Source organism: Lynx canadensis, chromosome A1, assembly GCF_007474595.2.
Source record: "Lynx canadensis isolate LIC74 chromosome A1, mLynCan4.pri.v2, whole genome shotgun sequence".
Classification (NCBI taxonomy): domain Eukaryota; kingdom Metazoa; phylum Chordata; class Mammalia; order Carnivora; family Felidae; genus Lynx; species Lynx canadensis.
The window spans coordinates 205,635,880-205,655,656 of record NC_044303.2 but is presented as its reverse complement, the minus strand read 5'-3'; the positions used below and the strand labels follow the sequence as shown (position 1 = coordinate 205,655,656).

General features: G+C 41.6%; 1 protein-coding gene across 3 annotated transcripts in view; it reads left to right on the top strand.

Moving 5' to 3' along the window:
- GHR (growth hormone receptor) overlaps positions 1-19,777 on the top strand; it is a 274,390-nt gene that overhangs the window by 63,260 nt on the left and 191,353 nt on the right. The window contains exon 1 of one of the 3 annotated variants that reach the window (XM_030330540.2): positions 18,483-18,611. The exons of the other annotated variants lie outside the window; for them this stretch is intronic. The gene's annotated coding sequence lies outside the window, so the exon portion shown is untranslated. Of the gene's footprint in view, positions 1-18,482; positions 18,612-19,777 lie in introns of those variants that run through there. 3 annotated transcript variants of the gene reach the window in all.

Genomic DNA, 19,777 nt, shown 5'->3' with positions numbered 1-19,777 from the left:
GTACATTGTGAAGGGATTCCCCTATCTGGCTAATTAACATATCCATCACCCCACTTATGAAAAGATAAGCATTTTTGTTATATTTAAAACATTTTTTTAAGGTTTATTATTTTTGAGAGAGAGAGGGAGACAGCACGCGAGCAGAGGAGAGGCAGAGAGAGAGAGGGAGACACAGAATGCAGAGCAGGCTCCAGGCTCTGAGCTGTCAGCACAGAGCCCGACGTGGGGTTCGAACTTGTGGACTGTGAGTTCATGACCTGAGCTGAAGTCAGACACTTAATCGACTGAGCCACCCAGGCGCCCCAAGAGACAAACATTTTTAAATAATTGAATATACATGTAGTGTTCAAATTACAGTTGTTTCAAATGTCATAATTTGTTTTCAGAGTCTGAATCAGGCTCCAAATAATTTCCATATCTGTAATTGGTTTTAAGTCTGTAAGTTCCTTTTAATCTATAGGTTCAGAATCTTTCTTTCTATCTGCAATTTATTTGTTGAAGAAACCGAGCTGTTGGGAGAGTTTGCTATGGTCTGCATTTTGCTGATTATTTCCCCATGGTATCCTTTGCCATGTTTTTTCTGTCCTCCCTATAGTCTATACGTTGGTAATTGTACCTGAAAGTTGTGTTAAATTACTGTCTCGAGAAAATGAAAACGTTAAGCACTGATGAACACTGGAGGGTAAAGTGGAGTCATTGGTATGAGGTGCCCAGTCAGGGCTGGCTTTTGGAATGTGGAGGAGGAAGACCGTGAACTTGGGGTAAAGTGGCAGTTGGAAGCATGGACTTTGGAGCCAGACTGTCTGGGTTCCAGTTTCAGTTTTGTCACTTCTTAGCTGGATAGCCCTGGGAAAATTCCTTGACCTCTCTGTGCTTCAGTTGTCTCGTCTGTTCAGTGAGAACAATAATAACACCTACGTACAGGGTTATAAGGATCAGGAGGATCGACATGTGTGCATGTAATGTGGCATACATTAGAACATTGGCATGGTGTTAGCACTTTACTATATTTATGAGAGAAGGCAAAGGGGAGCTCAGGGAAAGAAGAACAGTAGAAACAAAAGTGTATGGCCAGGGGTGCCTGAGTGGCTCAGTTGGTTAAGCATTCAACTCTTGATTTCAGCTCAGGTCATGATCTTACGGTTCGTGGAGATCAGTCCCCCACATTGGGCTCTGCGTTGACAGCACGGAACCTGCTTGGGATTCTCTCTCTCCCCTGCCTCTCTCTTTCTTTCTCTCTGTCCCTCCCCCACTTGTTTCTCTCTCTCTCTCTCTTTCAAAATAAATAAATAAACATTAAAAAAAAGAAGTATGTGGCCATAGAACAGCCAAAAGACCAGCCTTCCTGAAAGCTGTGCCAGATGATCCTCCTCTAAGTTTTTTTCATGGAATTCTGTTTCCCATCTCTCTCCACGTTCCATTCCATGTAAGTTATTTTCATTATATGAACATTTTGTGTGTGAGTAGAAAAGAAAGCAAAGCGGTGTCACCAGTGCTGAGTGGTGTTGGGGCCAGGAACCCGGGGGCCTCAGATGTTTGAAGGATACCTGTTTGGGCCCTATGTTCTGCTGCTGCCTCTAGCCCTTACCTCACACACTTACTACTCGTGCCCTACTTTTGTGCTTCAAGAGTCAAAGGCTAGAACTCTTAATGGTGTTTCCCATTCATTCATTCCTTCGCATGGAACCCCCATGCCGTAGTTCACAGATTGTTTTATTCACTTGAATATTTATCTTAACCTATTTCTGCAATCAGGTTGCCTTCACTGCCCTTCCTTATCACAATCTGCAATAATCTTGGAACATTTGAGTCTTGGCTTTGCGTAAAGGCACTGTTTCTAATGTAGGAATGCCTGATTCTCCACATTTCATTTCCTTCCTCTACTTCAAACTCTCATGGTAATGATTATTGGTGAGAGAGTCTTTTCTATTATTGAACGTTTCTTGTTTAGTTTTGCATGGTTTCAGTGTCCTTTAAAGCAGAGACTGCCAAGCTATAGGCCACCTGTTTTTGTAAATGGGACTTAACTGGAACACAGCCATATCCATTCCTGCATGTGTTACAGTGTTGCGGTCTCATGGAACGGCAGAGATGAGAATAGTTGCAACAGAGGCCCTATGGACCACAAAGCCTAAAATATTTACCCTCTGGTCCTTTACAGTAAAGGTTTGCTTATGGCTGCTTTGAAGAAAAAGGGTTATCAGATTTATATGGTGCCAAAGAACTGCTGGCTAGAAAAGAGAAATTGTAGAGTTCTAGATTTTCTTTTAAAAAATGGAACACATTGGAAAAGTCGCTTGTTCACGGGTGACCTGCATGCATTTAGGTATCAAGACACTGTGCACGCTTGTACTTGGGGGAAAGAATGACAGGCCTTCTCTTTGTGTGGAGGTCTCCAGGCTAGAGGTCATGCAGAGGATTGCTCTCCCTCTTTACTCTTCCATTTTGCCGTAATTTCCTGAGGATGAATGCGTTGTGACCATAAGGGGATTGGATACTTCCTGATGGTTGCTTTATCTCAGATATTCTTAGGTTTCTCTTCTGAGAAAGGCCATGCGTTCTCTCTGCTCCAGTCTGGCAAGGCCCAATCTGCCACTTACCTTGGGTTCCTACTGCTCACCTTGAAGGGAATCTCTTTCACTTGCCTCAGGACTTGTTTGCTCCGTAGTATCTGCGCCAGTTGACAGCAAGTCAAAAAAACACTTTATACAGAGGCCTACTTTCAAAATGTCAGCTAGTAGCAAGTAAGGTCGGGCTTAACTTTTCCTTGACTCTGGAGATCTGATGGGAAGGGAAAGGAGTGATTTGTTGATTGGACTGACTTTTATATCAGTCATTGTGAGCAGTGTGACACATATTATCTCATTTAGATACTCATAAAAAACCCTGCAAGGGGGGCGCCTGGGTGGCGCAGTCGGTTTAAGCGTCCGACTTCAGCCAGGTCACGATCTCGCGGTCTGTGAGTTCGAGCCCACGTCAGGCTCTGGGCTGATGGCTCAGAGCCTGGAGCCTGTGTTCCGATTCTGTGTCTCCCTCTCTCTCTGCCCCTCCCCCGTTCATGCTCTGTCTCTCTCTGTCAAAAACAAAAATAAACCCAAAAAAAAAAAAAAAATTAAAAAAAAAAAAAAAAAAAACAACAAAAAAACCCTGCAAGGGAGGTAATACACTTCAGGAAACTGACACTCAGAAAAAACTAAGTAAATTGCCCAGTTCCCATGATAGTTTCTGTCAGCCAATGCCACGAGCTTCTTCTAGCTTTCTGTTCCATAATCCTTACCTTGTTGGCCCCTTTCTCATGCTCATGAAATGGCTGCTAGAGATTTAAGCACCGTGTTTCTAAGCAAGAAGAAGGTTAAGGATAAAGGACAGAAGGTAAACAGACAAGCTAGCCACATCTGTCCTTTCCTCGATGTCCTACTTGGTGACTTCAACTTACATCTCATTAGTCACCATCATAGGGCATCCTCTTCTGCAGGGAAACCTGAAAATATGCAGTTTGTTTTGTTTGTCTTAAGCTGCACACATTACCACTCCCATAAAAATATGTTCTGCAGGTACAGCAGTGGGGGAGAAATGTTTTTCAATAGGCCATTTACAATCTTTTCTTCAAGAGGTCCTTCTGATACATGGACTGATTAAACATTTCTGATCTAAACTCTCATGGATCTTGCTTTTCCTCAGTTCAAATGAATTTGATAGAATAAAGGTTATTATCCCTCTCTAATCTCCTGGTACAGGGCAGAGATCCAGCAGATAGAATTAATTCCTTCTGGCTTCCATACTAAAACAAGACACATGCCAGTGAGGAGTGGTGACTGCTTGATGTCCTCAGCCAAATGTGGGGAGGTGTGATGACGTTCCAAGTCCTCTAGCTGTGTATTAAACAACAGGTGTCTCGTGGACCAGCCAACAGTCCCTTTGGTGAGGCATGGGAGGCCGCTTGGAGCGGCTGGACCGCATCAGCTTGCAGAGACAAATGTGGCCCCTACTGGAGCTCTGCGGGCTAGGAAATATCTGGCACCCTCCAAGTGACTACTGTTCAGTCAGCAGCTAACTTTCATCTTCTAGTCGCCAATCCCCTGTGGCTCTTTGTTGATTGCGCACATGCCCCCGGACCTGGCTGAGACCTGCTGTGGTCTAAGGAGACAGAAATAGTGATGCCTCCAAAATGTAAACACTCACGTGGGTAGTTTTCACGTGCACGTTCATAAGGAAGTGCTTTAAGGGGAACAGTTATCAAATACGTGGGTCTTTCCCCCATTCGTGGCTACCCACAACAAAGTTCTTTTCCATGTTTTTGGGGGGTGGGTTTTTTTTTTTTTTCCGTCAGTCATAGAGCCTGAAGAGAACAGTGTCCTAAAAACAAGAATTTCAGCCTGCAAAGGAAAACAGAATCCACCCTGCCTGGTCACCTGCAGGAGTCAGTCAGCTCAGGAGAGCTGGACTTTTATGGTACTCTGCAGAGGGGGCCAAAAACAGTTGAGCACTGTGACTGGACCCCTTGTTCAGACGGGAAGGGAGGGGATTTTTAAAACAAAATGCCAGAAGTGCATGTAGTACAGAGGTTACAAACTCGGAAAGCTTGGAGCGTCTCGGCAAGTAACACAAAGGTGTGAAATGAGCCAGTTGCACCACAGGCAAGCATGTGTCCCTTCTGTAGAACTGGTTGCTACAGGGGAATGCTAGTCCTGATTCCTCCTTCCTTTCGGTTTTCCTTCCTTCCCCTTCCCTTCCCTGAGAAGCCATAAATGTGGAGTTTTGTGTCATAGTCCAATTTGTTAGTGTTGCCGGCCAGGCTTGCTGCTAGCTCATCTGACTCCTTTGTACAGATTAGGAAATGGCACCCCTTTCTTCATACATGGACCCATGGCTGTGCAAGTCAAGTGCGGGCTGAATATCAATCCTTGCCTGCCCCGTGGCAGAGCCTTTGTGCCAGACACAAGCTGCCCAACTTTAAGATTTTATTTTATTATTTTTGTAAGTAAACTCTACCCCAACATGTGATTTGAACTCACAACCCTGAGACCAAGAGCTGCATGCTCTACCAACTGAGCCAGCTGGGCACCCCACCAGCTGCCCATTTTGAGACATGGCCCCAAAAGTTACGTTTGTTTGGCTCACGTAACGTTGATATTGTGGTCCACACTTAGCCCACAGACTATCATTTTGTAGCCCTTGGGGTTGTGGTTTAAACAAAGCTTCAGCATCAGACTACCCAGCTTCAAATCTATTTAGTATTTAGGCATATTATTCAGTTTTTCTCTGCTTCCACCTCCAGTATCTGTAAAATGGGTATAAATACTTGGACCTACCGCCCAGAGTTATTACGAGGTTGAGATTAAATAATGGATGAAATGCACTTAGCCATTCAGAGTATGGCTAATAGCATTGATAAGTGTTAGTTAATATCAAAATCATGTAAAAAACAGACTTTGCACATTCATTGGCCTATCCTTGCAAGTCAAGTTTTGTTGGAGAATTCACAGCATCTGAAATGGATGAGAAAGTACATTTCAGACCTTCAGGATTTCTTCCTATTTATACAGAAAATGCTACACTCTGCCTCTGGTAACTTTGTGAGGGTAGGGAGCTCAAACTAGCATTACTTACCAATGGCCTACCAGGGCCATAAAAACCTTCGTGAAGTAAACGTTTGGACCACTGTCTCTGTCTCCCTGCATAAAGCAGTTAGAGGGGTTCACAGCTGACATCCGTAACATGATGCCTTAAAATCATTAGGAAAAGATTAAAGTTAGTATCATCTGTTGCAAAAGGCAGGGTGTGTGAGATACGTTTAGAATAATTACAATTTAAAAGGGTTGGAGTTTCAGGACACTCGGGCTCAATTATTTGAGTTCATTTTCTAAACTGGCTTCTTCTCTTGGAGTGGGGGGCAGAGAGTAGATAATTCTATTGTTAAAAACCATCATAGTTCTTTGCATCCAACGTGCATCAAGGCTCTACGTAAGCTCAACTCCCGTCAGTGAGACTCTACTGAGAGAGTGATGATCCAGGACTGACTCTGCAAGGATTTGGGTTGAAATGAGGCAAAGTGTTGCTCTGGGAGGTCCAATCCTATCAAGTGTTCAATATGTTCTTTAAAGAAAAGGCAGACTGTCAACCTATTCCATAACATGACCAGGAAGGGCATCCAAGAAACAATGTATTTAGTTCTACCTACATCCAATTAACTTTTCTCTCACTTCGTTAATATCTGGGCTTCCCCTAAGTACTCAGTAAGTCCTAAAAAATACGAAGACTCTCGGTGAGACTTGGGAAGACAAGGATCGCCCCAGGAATTCTTATTTCCTTCACATAGACTTGGTTTGGGCTACCATAAATCCAAAGCTGTGCTCTCTACACCTGGATTTTTCAGTCTTGCCACTGTTGACATCTTGGTAGGTAATTCTCTATTGTGAGGCTGTGCTGCACACCGTAGGATATTCAGCAGCATCCTTTATCTGTTCTTGCTGGCTGCCAGTAGGGCCCTCCCCCCCAACTTGTGACAATAAAAAAAGTCCCTGACATCACCAGATGCCACCTTGAGGAGATCTTCCTGGTTGAGAACAACTGCTCTTGGCTAAAAGTGTTGAGATTTGTAAACACAACAGGTTTGGGGTGTGTGTGTGTGTGTGTGTGTTGTGTGTGTGTGTGTGTAACCAAAAGGCCCTAGAGTTGGAAAAGTTTTGAAAATAAGCTGATCTGCAAACTGTGTCCAAAATGCTTAGAGAAAAATCCTGTAAGGGCCATGTTTGGCAGATGGGTGATTTTGCTAAGCTTCGTGGCAGCTTTTCCATGTGTTGTGTTAATTGCTATCACACTAGATAAATTGCTAACCAGTCTAGAAGGATGAGTCGTCATCCAAATCATCCATATCACCCTTAAAGTATTTATCCAGACTTGTAAACAGGAGCATTGCTTGTCCATTGGCGCTTGCATCAAAAGCTCTTCAGGTGTAAACTCATCGGGAGTAAGAGTAAGAGTAAGAGGGACCTCAGAGATCAAATCCACTTCTTATGGTTTATAGGACAAAGCACTGAGGTCCAGACAATAGTTTGCAACATAATTTATTATGGTAAACTTTGGTGATTCAGACACTAGCCTGAAATTTTCAGCAATACAGGTATAGAACAGTATAGGCACAGAATTACTGAGTAAAATGTTAAAAATATACTCAAGTCAATTTTCAAAGTTTTAGGAATTAAGAGAAACCAGAGACAAAATTAAAAATGTTTTTCAAATTCAAAAAATTAAAAATACTATCAGTGTACCTTTTGCTTCAGGATCCCAAAATTTATAATTATTTTCTCTTTATAACACATGATTGCATAGTATCAACTGATTGGAAAGGGTAGATTTCCATTAATGTGTCTTATCATACTTATGAATTATGCCCACTAAATGAATTATTTGGAACTTGAAAGGAACTATGGTTTAAAATTTGTCCTTAAGACAGACCAAATATTCTCACCCTTTCTCTTCCCACCTCCATGCAGCATTATCAACTTCACCCAGATTATAATTCTAAAATAAGGTGATGTGAATGAATTCATCACATTGGTACAGGATACCCATCCCTGTATCCAATTTCTTTAACGAATTGGAGGAATATACAGTATTATATGGAGAATATGTAGTATTCATGTTTTTCTCCATGTGGTCAGCTCCTGATCCAGAGGAAAAAGAGTAAGGCAGGAAGATGATCAGATTCAGATGGTGTTCAAATGGAATATGAGAACATCACCAAAGGAAAGGTACAACATGTCCTGGTATGTGCAAGTTTTGATTACAAGGTGTACTCTTGCTGCCTGGTGTGGTGCCCCAGGCTCTGTCTAACTTTAGTTTATGATTACCAGGGTCTCTGAAACAATTCTCCAAGGTCAGGTGTGGATCCAACTTTTCTCCTGTGCTCCAAATATCTTCCTGTGCCCGAGCAATAAAAAGAAAGCTTCCTCTTATAATGCGGTATAAAGGTTGTCAAAAGACTTCAGGAAATGCTTTCGACCTTTTTTGGATCTCAAGGATGATCTTATTCAGAATAGGTATGGTGTCAAAATACAAAATGTGCTAGTAAAATAAGCACATGATTCACTTTAAAAATAATGCTTCTTGGAGGAGTGGAGATACGATCTATTCCAGATTTTAAAGAGAGAGGTGGTTGAAGAGATACGGTATTTTTACCTAGGACTGTGCTGTCACCTTTGGCAATGATGTGAAATGAAGAATCCCTTTGAAGATTGTTAATAGCATTTAACGAACACTGAGAGCCTGTTATGAGCTCATCACTGTTATAGGTGGTAGAGATTACACAGTGAACAAAACAAAATCGTGTTTACATTTAATGAAGGGAGACGGTCAATAAACAAATATATGATATGTCACATAGAGATAAGTGATATGGGGAACACCAAAACAGGGTAAGAGGATAGGTGAAGCAGATTGACCAAGAACTTAGTATTTTATATGGGATCATCAAGGAATGCCTCTAGTAAGGTGACATTTGCTCAGAGAACTGAAGGAAATAAAACGGAGAGTCTTATGGATATCTGTGGGAAGATATTAGAAACCATTATAAATGTTCCAACAGAAAATTTATTAGGACTCAGAATAGCAGGCCTATCTGTCCTTAGATGAAAGAGGGAAAGATAAAAGGGGGAGCTTAGGGAAAGCAATAGAGACACATTGAATGTGTTCACTGAATTTATACACTGATTAGACAAACCGTAAAATTGAATTATGTGTTTGCCAATCTTTTACATGGTTTTTAAATATGAGACCCATAGCTCTGTCTTTTGTATAAACTGAGTTATAATGAAGATGGGATTGTCTTTTTGAGCTGTCCTGCAAAACTTAGGCTAACTCAAAAAACAACAGTTCATCAACATTGCCCAGGTTAGAGGATGTTATTCATCTGGGCCGGGAAGTAAACAACCAGATTGGGCCTCACTGTGGGCCCAAGTCCATTTGACCAGATTTTAATGGGAAGAGAGCTTGCTGGGCAGGGCAGTTTCAAGGAGGAAAAACAGAAGAGTATAGGTAAAGATCCCATGTTACTTGGCTTCACATTGCCTTCATGTCCCTCTAGTCTGGTCTCATATGAGCGAAATGTTCTTCTTAAGGGTATGACATGTTCTCCAGGCCAGGGGAAGGATGCTGAGGACTTCAGTCATAGAACCTTTCCAAGAGTCTTTCAGGAAATTCTTACCTTCTATTCTGCATCTCCTTATTAGCTCAAGAGGGGCTTTATTCTTCTTAAACATGTAAAGAAAAGAGGCATCAGCTGCCCTTTGCAGCTAGGAATTGCTCTAGGTTTTTTAATGCCTAACATCGAATGGGGTCACATGTGCTCGTTGGAAGTGGTTTCCCTGTTCTCAAGGACAGTCAGATTTCACCTCTGTGCCTCTCAGGATTGCCTTGCCTTCGGGGTTGTTGAGCATGCATGTTGAGAGTTGTTGACTGTTAAAAGAAAGCAGGACTGGCATAGGACCAACAAGAGAATATGCTGGCATTCTACTTCTTAGAGCTGAGGAGAATTTCTGTTCAAGCCCAATCCTGGGACTGATGAATCAAGAGTGATTAAAGAAGCAAGGAAGTACTTCCTGAAAAGGGATGGCATCCAGACACAAGTCATTACTTGACCAATTTTGTCCATAGTTTGCAAGTTTCAAGTGCTTCAGTGTTTATGGTTTTTTGCTTTTACAAGTCATAATTAAAAAAAAATTATTTTTCTTTGCACTCAGAAAACCTTTCCTGAGCACCTACCCAGAGTCCAGTCCTATGCCATACATGTCCAAAAGACTTAGATAACATTGTCCTTGAACTTGTAGAGTTAGTTTTGTTAAAAAGATATAAGACTTGCAGCAGCAAAAAAAAAAAAAAAAAAAAAAAAAAAAAAAAAAAAAAAAAGAATTCCAAGAAGGAGCAAGTGAGAAGCCAAGCAGGAGGCATTAGCTCAGCAGAAAGAGTCCAGGCTTTGGAATCGGGTAGACCTGGATTTGGATCAGTGCTTTGACTCTGACCAGGAGCATGCCTGGTGAGATTCACTTATCCTATGTGGGCCTCAGCTTTTTTCTTCTGTAAACTAGGATGATAATATCTATTACATTGTCACATTGGATTGCTTTGGTGACTCAATAATATTATACACAAAGCAATTAGAAGGCTGGCACATGAGAAGCACTTACTACTGTTACTTGATTAGACAAATAGGAGACCTGGGTTCTAGTTTTGATTCTGCAATTATTAGATAACTGCGATAAGTCACTTTATCCTACCACATGTGTAGATCATCTATAAAGTGAAAGGAAAAAAATCTCTGGACAATGTGTTTTACTTCTAAAATTCCACGTTATTTTGGACTGAAATGTATTGAGCAAAAATCTAAGTGGATGCTTCTCCTTTGGAATACTAATGCTAACGATAAATCATCAGTATTTACTGAGGACTTACTCTGGAGCCAGGAGCCATATGGGTTCTTTACTTTCTTTGTGATTCGTTCCATGTGACACACTCAATAAAATGGATAATCTTGTCCTGTTTCCTATCTTCTAAGCAGTATTTTATCCAGTTGAATATTTCTTAAGTCAGGGTTCATTATATAATAAGTATGTTTAATGTGGTAATTTTTCCCCCAAAAGCCATTTCTAAGTGAGATAGGACATCTCATAATTAATGGTATCTATGAAGCAAAGGAAACTAATGTTTTTTTCCTGTATTTTGGGTGGTAAAGCTGGGTCTTGGCGGTGTAAATTTACATGCCCAAGATTAATGAAGTAACAAAGGCAAAGCCAGTATTTGAACTGAGATTTGTCTGGTTTTGCTCATTTACCACACTTTTTAGTAACAAAGTTTATAAAAAGTTGCCAATGTATCATCTTTGTTCACTTCCTTTCCATAGCAAAACAGTTTTGATCCATCGCTAGGTTGAACTGTAGGTTTCCTATTTATTAATTCTTAAAAGAAGTACATTTTTAGTCTTCCTAGCCAGACTTTATAGACTATATATCCTGCACAATGAAATGTTCACATGTATTTGATGTTGACATCACTGGTGACATTGGTCAATCTGAAAAGTTATTTTCCTTAAGATAAGAAACCACTAGACTCATAGATCTCCTTTAGAAATTTCACCCTGACCTGAGTTCAGCTGAGTAATAGCAAATTTTTCCCTAGACTTTCAGGAACCTAGGTCCTTACGAGGAAATAAGGATGTAGTCATTAACAGTTGATTATTAAGCAAAATCATTGAAAATTAACAGAAGTATTCTTTGACCTTAGTCTTTACAGCCAAACTGCTAATCTTGGATACATATAAGACTGTGTTACTAATCTGTTGACATTTAGCACAAATTAGCTATCCAATGGGCCAGTTGTTACTATTGAAGACTTTTTTTGAAGTATATTAAAATTCTTTTTTAAGTTCATTTATTTACTTTGAAGGAGAGATGAGAAAGTGAATGCGTGTGGGGGCGGGGGGGGGGGGCAGAGAGAGAGGGTGAGAGAATCCCAGTTTCCACACTGTCATCACAGGGCTCAAATTCACCAACCCTGAGATCATGTTCTGAGCCAAAATCAAGAGTCAATTCTTAACCGACTGGGCCACCCCTGTGCCCTGAGGTAAATTAAAATTTTTATTCCCTGTGTTTCTTTCTCTGAAACAGAAACTTAGGGGCTTTTATTAGGAGAACCTCTCAAATAATCTAATAACCAGCTGTCCATGGTATTAAATAAGCTCTGTTGTCAAAATTATTATAGTTTCAAAGTAATAGAAAAAGATTTTAACAAAGGTGACCACTAGACTTTGTAAGTGTCCTTTAATTCAGGAAGTGAAACTTCGATTAGAAAAAAAAAAAGGGATATGTAGAGCTGGTTCCCTGTTAAATGATTCTGAAGTTCTTAAAGTATTCTGTCTTGATACCGTATGTTTTCACTCTTATGTGGATCCTGAGAAACTTAACAGGAACCCATGGGGGAGGAGAAGGAAAAAAAAAAAGAGAGAGGTTAGAGTGGGAGAGAGCCAAAGCATAAGAGACTCTTAAAAAATGAGAACAAACTGAGGGTTGATGGGGGGTAGGAGGGAGGGGAGGGTAGGTGATGGGCATTGAAGAGGGCATCTTTTGGGATGAGCACTGGGTGTTGTATGGAAACCAGTTGGACAATAAATTTCATATATTAAAATAAATAAATAAATAAATAAATAAATAAATAAATAAAAAAAAATAAAAATGAAAAAAAATGTCAAATGACTTAGCTTAAAAAAAATGAGAACAAACTGAGGGCTGATGGGGGGTGGGAGGGAGGGAGGGTGGGTGATGGTATTGAAGAGGGCATCTTTTGGGATGAGCACTGGGTGTTGTATGGAAACAAATTTGACAATAAATTTCATATATTTAAAAAATAAATAAAATAAAATAAAATTAATTAATTAACTTAAAAAAAGTATTCTGTCTCTACTTTTAATAGGACATAGGTGTTAGCATATTCACCTAGACTCACTGACTGACTGACTGACTGAATGAATGAATATATTACACATGTTTGAGATTTGCTTTTCCTTCCTTTGTTCTAGCAGCTTCAGGACTGACATGCAGTTGTAAAATTACACATGGTAGAATTTGAAATGCTGTATCAGTCCAGGTCCTGTCAAGAAACAATCTAACTTAGGGGCACCTGGGTGGCGCAGTCGGTTAAGCTTCCGACTTCAGCCAGGTCACGATCTCGCGGTCCGTGAGTTCGAGCCCCGCGTCAGGCTCTGGGCTGATGGCTCAGAGCCTGGAGCCTGTTTCCGATTCTGTGTCTCCCTCTCTCTCTGCCCCTCCCCCCGTTCATGCTCTGTCTCTCTCTGTCTCAAAAATAAATAAACGTTAAAAAAGAAACAATCTAACTTAGAAATTTCAAGAGACTTTAATGAAGGGGAGATGGACAGAAGTGTGGGTAGGGTTGAAGTTACCAACAAGGTGTGTTGAGGCACTCAGACCCTCACCACGAGGTGGGGGCTGTTACCACCCCTATATGTGAAGCAGCAGTGGGAGGAAATGGTGTTACTCTAGTTCTGGAAAAGCAGGTGCCACAGAGGAGGGACAGGTGACAGAAGCTAGAATCCTGTCAGGACTTAGGATTCTAAGGAGTTGTGGGGAAGTCCTCTCTGACCTCTCTTTCAAATCCAAATTGTTCAAACCCAGTACGAAGTCAGCCAGCAAGCGAGGGTGGTGATGGCAGCCCATAGCAGGCAAGCCTCCTGAGGTGGAGGAGGAGAGAAAGACCTAGAATGGATCTGCTAGGGGAGCAGAGCCAAATAGAATAACCAGCCCAGATGGGAAATGCTATTTTAGAGTCCACAAGCTGCCAAAAAAGAATAGTATATTTAAATAATTCAGGGTCCTGACCTCATTTGATCTTGGGGTAGCATCCACTTTCTGGTACTTTCTTGCAAAGACACTTACAAATGCCTCACAGCAGCCAGAGTCACTGGTCAGTTCTGCCTGGCTCAGTCTCCTCACTCAAGACTGTATGTGGTTGTGGAACTGAGAGGGCTCATTCTATAGCTCACTGATGGGTGAAGGTCAAAAGGGAAAAAAATAGAAAAGACATTGAGAATCTCCCCAGAAGTGTTATAATTAGGGATGGAATAAGAGCAGTAGGGAAGCCTGGAGGAGGCATGTGCACGAAAATGACTTGCAGATGAGTTCACAGCAATATGGTAATGTTCTGTCCCACACTCCTGCTACTGGTCCCCTCCACTATCTTCTAGAGCCCTCATTTGAGGGCACGGTTGGTAGACTCTTTATTATAAGTAGTGAACCTCAAGAGATGTGTACTCATGGTATGAGTGGAGATATTACACATCTTACCCATCTCCCAACAGGAAGTTAGTGTCTGAGGTTACTGTTGTTCCACCAGCTTGAAGGGGAAAAGGAACATTTTAAAAGTAAGGAGGAAAAGATATCACTATATGATGAAATGTGTATCTGTGGATGGTCACTTGCTCTATGACAACTGCTTAAAGCCTACACGGGCTAACTGTCCACTTGCAGCTGACAAGAAATAAACATCCTTACCACAACCATATTCCATGGTTCATGTCTTAGTCCATTCAGGCTGCCGTAGCAACATACCAGAGACTGCGTAGCTTAAAAGCAACAGAAATTTATTTCTATAGTCCTGGAGGCTGGAAATCTGAGATCAGAGCATCAGCATGGTCACACGAGGACCATCTTCCAGGTCACAGACTTCTTGTGTCCTCATGTGGTGGAAGGGAGCTCTGTGGATCTCTTATAAGAGCACTAATCTCATTCGTGACAGCTCTACGCTCATGATCTAATTATCTCCCAAAGGCCCCACCTACTAATACCATCACCTTTGGGCGTTAGGATTTCAACATATGAATTTTGGAGGAGACACAAACATTCAAACCATAGATAGAAGTTCATTATCATAATCTTTTGCACTTCTCTTGCTTCATCATACTCTCTGGCAAAATTCCACCCTAGATTATATCCAGCTCTCCCTATACCATGCATGTACCTGAGAGCTCAGTAACACTGGAGAAAATACACACCATGCTGACTTGGTTTCTCTTTAAATGCACAGCCACTACCCTCATAGAGTCCTTCGTAATGTCTGGCAGTGTCCTTATTTCCCTAGTCCATTTTCTTTTCTACTCTTCTAGACAACTATTTCATACCTTCTCATTTATCATCAAGCCTCTAACACTTACTTCCCACGTCCTACCTCTTGGCAGATAACTGGTATTCCTATTTTACTGCAAAACAAAACAAAATAAAACCCAGAGGCAATCAGAAGAGAATCTACAGGCTCCCACCACCATATCCACTGTGTCTCAGAATCGGTGCCCATATGCTCTGCCTACCTCCCGTTAACAAAGAGCTAAGACGGACCTCTCCACTTGACGCTTGCTTTCCCCCTGGCCTTCTAGGCCTTCTACTCAGGGATATTACCCCAGAAATTCTCCCCTTTCTTTCTTGTATTATATATTTTCTCTCTTCACTGGATCATTCCAGTCACCATAAAAACATGCTGTAATGTCCCAGTACTATTAAAAAGTAAACATGGCTGTCGATCCTGTGTATTTAGCCATTGCTCCATTTTTTTTATCCCTCTTTTCAGCAAAACTCCCTGGGAGAGTTGTCTATACTACACCGATCATGGTGGGATGGCAGATGGAAACTGAAACTGTGCTTGGCCACTGGGACCTTTGCTCACCATATCCTGGTTACTCAGTTCAGTAGCAATTCCTTAGTCTTCCTCTTCTTTGATCACCAACCCCCTCCTTCTTTACTTGGTGTCCAGGACACAAGACACTCTCCTGATACTCTTCACATCTCACAGGTCTTCCTTCTAAGCTTTCTTTGCTGTTTTTGCTCATTACCCCAACCTCTGTTAGAATGACCCAGGAACCAAGCCTTAGACCCTTTTCTTTTGGGGGAGGGGTGGGTACTCCTCTGCCACCATAAACACTTCCTGCTCCTGTTCCAGACATCTAGACTGTTGTGCTGAGAAATAAAATTAAGTCCATTGGCTTTGTAGATATTAGCATGTCTAGCTGCCAGTAGGCTGCTGGGAAGTCAGGTTTTGATAGGAATTGGAATATGTTTACTCTTGTTGCTTAAAATAATACCCATACACTGAAAAGCTCCAAATTAATCTCCCCTGAGCTCTGGACATGTTGAAATCTCCACTTGAATGCTTTATAGGCACATAACATTGACTTTACCAAAACTGAACTGATCACCCTTAATTATGTCATCCTTTAACCATCCCCATCTCAGCTGGTGACACCTCCATCCTTGAGTTGCTTAGGCCGAACCATATTGGAGTCTTGCGAACCATTTCACGCCATTTCCACTCCTACCTTCCTGGTCCAAGCCACCATCCTCTCTCACCTGCATTATTGTAAAGGCTCCTATCTGGTCTGCCTGCTTCTGTACTTGCTTAGCCTCTCTCCTCTGATCCCCTCCCCCCACCAGTTTGTGTTCAGCACATGACATCATCGCATGCCTCTGCTTAAAGCTCTCCAGTGCCTCCCCATTTCACAGTGGCCAATAAGGCCCACTGTGGTCCGGTTCTCTGTAATCCTGGCTTCACTTGAGCAGATGTTTCTACTGTAGTACTCTATGTGTTCTGAAAAACTTTGTGCTCTGCAAAACCTACTCTAAAAATAACAAGGCTTCTGGGAAAATTTGGATTGGAGCAGACCTCTCCTGTCTTATATGATTTAAAACCTCAGCACTAATGAAAGCAATAAAGGATAACTTGGAAAAGCTGTTCAGGTGAGAGGGGACACATTTCTGGGGAGATACCTCTGGTGCAGGTGCTCCTTTTTAATTCTCTTAAATGGAGCTGAAGACACTCCAGCCTGTGCAGTAGCCAAGCTGAGGGCTTTCCCCTTTCCTGCTAAGATTAGAATTCTGCTCCTATTCTGGCTCTTTCTGCCTAAGGAAAATCTTGTTGCCATCTTATACCAACGTTATCCTAGTATTAACCAATACTCTATGAGCTAATTGCTGTTACAGAAACACATGTTGTAACAGAACGGCCTGTTCTCACCTACTGTCATCGTGTCTCTTTCTCAGATGTGTCAAGCAAGCATCTCCTTGAGGCTTTTGCACTTGCTCTCCCCACCTGGAGTTCTGTCCCTCCAGGAGTCCTCCTGGATTTCTTCATCTCTTGCAGATCTCTGTTCAGATTTTTGTCCTTCATAGCGCCAGCTTCCCTGACAGCTCATTTAAAAGTTCCACGCTCTCACCCCCTCCAGACATTCTTCCCTGGATGCCATTGTTTATTTTTCTCCATAGTACTCATCACCTGATAGATATTACTCATTTATTGCCTGACCTGCATCCATGAGTATATAAGCTCTGTGAAGGCAAGAATTGTGTCGTTTTTGTTTCCTTTGCTTCCCTTGCTTTTCTGTGCTGTATCTTCAGTGCCTAGAGCATGGCCCAGCATGTGGAAGGCATTTCATAAATCTTTGTTGAATTAATGAAATTCAAATTCCTTTAGAATTCACCTGCATTTCCTTCTTACCTAGAAAATAGTCCATCTGCCTTTCTACCTTTTCTGATTTTGTTTTTGTTTGTAAAGATATTTCATGAATATATGTTTATATTTGTACTTCTATGTGTTCATTTACATGTGTGTATATGTATGTGTGGGTATATAAGTACATATATATGTATGTGCGGATATATATCCACACATACATATATATGTACTGATGAACTAGCAATATTCATTTCTGCATGTTTTTCTACAGCAAAAATTACTCTGTATCTAAATCCTTTAGGGCCCTATACTTGAACGTGAGCTGCCCATTGGCAACTAGCTAAGACTATTAATTAATAAAGGTAACGGAACAAGTAAACTGCCCATAACTGTTTTTGACTTGAATTAAAAGCTTTGACACATCCTCTTCCCCAGGTCTCTCTGCCACTTCTGATTCACCTCTCGGCTTGTGGTGCTGTCACTGCTCCCCACCCCCCAGCTCACCAACCCTAAACATTTTTTAACACCTTAAGGTTCTTACTTTGATATCCTGGATTCATGGCTCTGGGAGAAAACTTTTTTTTTCAATGATCAAGGAAATAAGGTTGAATTAGAGAGATCCTTAGTGAGGTTCCAGAGGAAAACGGTGCCCTGCTGTAAGCCGTTTCTCGGCTCTGCCATTGGCAGGTTGTGTTTCACTACCAACTATTGTACATTTCCGCATCTCAGTAGGCTAATGTAGCCAAATTTGATAATCAGATGATTGCTAGAGACCCAGTGCTTTAAACAACAACAAAAGTACCTCTTTTGTGAGATTTCAACTGCGTAGGGACAGTTATTTGGAAGAAAAAGTCCTGTTTAGACTCTGCATTCCTATCTACCGGAGCTGGAGTAACAAGAGTATGCCTTCTTGCGTGGTATCCGCGTGACTTTGTGGATTATCCAGCTTGTAGTCTTCTCCCTCCCGTGTGGAGGCCAGCTGTCTTTAGCCACTTCACAGCTCATTAGCAGCCCAAGTAGAAGCCTGGGAGAGGAAATAGATGAGATGAAGCTTAAATATGTCACGTTGGTTATTTCTTAGCAACTCTGATAAAAGCCTTAGCAGGATGAGGTTAAAACTGGATTGAAGAGGTCTGGGGATTGTCTGTGACTTTAACTTACATACGTTACCTTCCTCCTTTCCCTGCCTCCTTTTTTCCAGTGGTTAAGTGTGAGTTGGTTACCAACATTAATGAGGCCAGTATGAAAATTCTTTATGATCCTATAGGTCTTTGAAAAAATTATGTTATCACTTACAGGAAAATCAAAATGAAATAAAACCTACTATGCTCTGGATGTTATTTTTCCTAGTCAACATTGGGAAGTTCTTCAGCTGGTCTTGACGACGAGTGGCTAATTATAATAAAAGATTTACTAAAGTCAGTGGATCCATCTTAACACCTATGCTTTGGATTCTGCAGGTGGGAATTTGACTGCTTGCAAGTGGCTTCTGGGTACAGGTCCCCAGTCCAGATTTGTTCTGCAAATCCACCATGAGCCAGGTCCCCTCCTTGGAGAGGAAGGTCCAGAGATTCTGCATTGAGAAGATAAATTCACTATACTACGTGGTAGGATTTCTAGCCTTGCTTCTCTAAAAACCAGACCTCTCTTACTTCCTGTTAAAACTTATCCTCAAAAAGCAAGTTTTATCTGGGTTTATGCAAACTCCCACCTAGCTCTGATCCTGGACATAAATGGTTCTAGATGCAGGAAGAAAGAAATGTAAAGATACCCTGAGACCAATTACAGAGTCTCAGGGTACAGAGTTAGCAGAACCAGGTGTGGGTTTGAGAAATAGAAATGGAAAATTGGAGCAGGGCCTAAGTAAGAGAAGCAGCTAGGGCAGTAAATAGACTGGGATCTCTGGTGAGGTAATACCCAGGCCTGTCTCTGGAACTCTGCCATGGTGAGAACACTGGTGAAGGTTTGTAGTCATTACACAATGACAGACGAAGATGGAAAGAAAAGATTGTGGGAGGGGCAGTGGAGGGTCCCTCTAAGTAATATGATCCCAGCCCTATTGGATAAAGGAGCTCTGTAAGATTTCCTGTGTTTAGTCTCTGTCATCTGAAAGTAGATTAGCCCTTTAAAGACCAATGGGACACTCCATTTCACTGGAAGTTTGTGACATCTCAGAGAAGGAAGAGCAATGAGGACAGGTGATGGGAACAACAAATTCTTAAAACAATCTCATAAAAGGTGGCCAGGAGGGGGCAGTCATCTTTTATCAAGAACACCGACTGAAAGTGCAAAGAGTGCTTATGCCACAAGGTCATAAAGCATGATGCAGGCTTTACCAAAATGCGACGTCTTTACACACAGTGGGCATTTAATGTATGTTTGCTAAATACATACTAGCTGCTATTTTTCCCCCTGATCTCATCAGAATTCTGTATAGACCTTCAACGTGGTGCCTTTCAGAAAACCAAAGAACGACTCTAAGGGGAAATGATTACAAACCCAGAAACCAGTTTTGCCTTACTGGTAAACAGTTTTCTTCTCCTCATAGTTTATTTTGGCAGAGGCTAGTGTCTCTCTCATGCAGACAGCTACTGTTTACAACTGTTGTTGTCATATTTTTCCTTCTTCATCTCCCGGTATATGGTCTCTCTGTTGTTAAATGCTGTCAGTTTACTAATGGAACTTCCTTTATAAGCTGCTCCATTTTTCTTTTTTCCATGGAATCAGTGTTATAATGATCTGTTTCATCTAAAAAGCATTGGCTATTCTGAGT